The following is a 1,682-nucleotide window of genomic DNA, read 5'->3' as shown; positions in this document are numbered from 1 at the left end:
TATATATAAAGCTCCCTGCAACCGCGAAGCCGGGTGAGGGGAAAATGTTGGCATCAGGGCTGAGATTAACCCGAGAATATGCCGCGGTATGCGGGTTCGGGGCAAATCTCTGCTCCGCTGTCTCATGCATTGTAAACAGAGCTGTAAAATAAAGAGGAGTCTACCTACCAGCTTCAGTCGCAGTGAGGCTGCTCAGTGTTGGATGGTGTGGAGAGAGGAGTGTCTGCGCTGCCACAGAGACGCGCTGGTCAGTTTGAATGCGTACCCCGTGGTGCACCGGCACAGCGTCGTAGGCACAGCCTCTCTCTCTCTCTCTGCCTCTCTCTCTCGCCCTCTCAGTCCGGCCCACTGTGTTTCACCGGTGAGCGGTACAACGAGGAGGAGCAGAGCAAGGAGGGAGGGAGGACCGAGAGCAGCTGCGTGCGGCACCACTGGACTCATTCCCGGTCAGAAAACCCGAGGAAGCAGTTCGGTGCAGTTTTACTTATACAGGACCAAACCACAACAACAGTTTCCTCAACGCACTTTATATTGTAAAGCAAAGACCCAACAATAATACAATAATATGACCGCTTGACTACACGGGGACCACACGGCCCGTGTCCATCCGTTTGACGGTGAATGTTTCTGTTCAACATGACTGTTTCCTTCACTAAATCGGTTCATGTGCTGAAACAGCAAACGGACATTTCTTTTCTTATTTTCCCTGCGGCTGTAAAAAGATCAGAAAGCAGCATTCAGTCGCTCTTTTTAATTTCAGAAACCGACTGCAGCTCTGTGACATTTACAGTAAATATAAAATAAAGCTCTAATCCGGGTTAGTTTATTTTTTTGTCAGTTTACATTTCTAATAATTATTCAGCAACAATAAATTTGGCTTGATAGGCTCATTTGTTATCAAACGTTAGACGTGATAGTCGAGTCATAATGGTTATTGTCAAGTTAATTTCTCATCTATTTACATATCTCATTAACCTGGAGGTGCAGTGGTTAGCTCTGCTGTCTTACAACTAGAAGGTTGCGAGCTTTAACCCTGGCTGTATGTTCTGTGCGAGTCTAAGCAGTGTTGATGGATTGGCAGCCCGTCTAGGGTGAACCCTCTCCTCACCCAATGAGCGCTGTGGAAGGCTTTACCCTCATTTGACCCTAACTTGAACAAGCAGTTAAGAAAATAGAAATCATGGATCAAAACTGTAAAAAATGTCAAACAGAACAAAGTTAATTGTCAAGTTTTTGGGTTTGGATTTTTGTTTATTATACAAGCCAACATTTGTGAAACAAGCGCGACAGTAAAACTGTGTGAAACCACAACACAACCTCAGTCTGAACATGTTGGCAGGATTTCACTTTCTATCAAATGCTGTGGTTTGCATACTGACACTTTACTTCTTCAGCTGAACAGTTTGAACTACTTTATAGAAGTTTGTAAGTAAACATACTATACTGCAATAAAGCGCAGATTTATGCTACTTGCACTTTAGCACCTTTAGCTCATTTCATACAATATTCTGCTTCTACGCCACATTTCAGGAGGGGAGATACTTTTCACTTCACTGTCTGAAGCTGTTTAGTTACTGGCTACTTTATAAACTGGGATTTTTATACATAAAAATAGATTATACAAACATAGCTGACATATCAATTAAGTGATCAATCGACCATAATGTTAACTGATAGATAAT

General features: G+C 43.1%; 1 protein-coding gene across 1 annotated transcript in view; it reads right to left on the bottom strand.

Moving 5' to 3' along the window:
* The window catches only part of mpped1 (metallophosphoesterase domain containing 1), an 87,635-nt gene extending 87,222 nt beyond the window's left edge, over nucleotides 1–413 (bottom strand). Inside the window, exon 1 of the mRNA XM_005742641.1 lies at nucleotides 169–413. The gene's annotated coding sequence lies outside the window, so the exon portion shown is untranslated. The remainder of the gene's footprint in view (nucleotides 1–168) is intronic.
* Nucleotides 414–1,682: the final 1,269 nt, after the last annotated feature.

Source organism: Pundamilia nyererei, unplaced genomic scaffold (assembly GCF_000239375.1).
Source record: "Pundamilia nyererei isolate P.nyererei 1_Seehausen unplaced genomic scaffold, PunNye1.0 scaffold00122, whole genome shotgun sequence".
Taxonomy (NCBI): domain Eukaryota; kingdom Metazoa; phylum Chordata; class Actinopteri; order Cichliformes; family Cichlidae; genus Pundamilia; species Pundamilia nyererei.
Note: the sequence above shows the minus strand (reverse complement) of the source record. Positions and strands in the feature narration are given on the sequence as shown.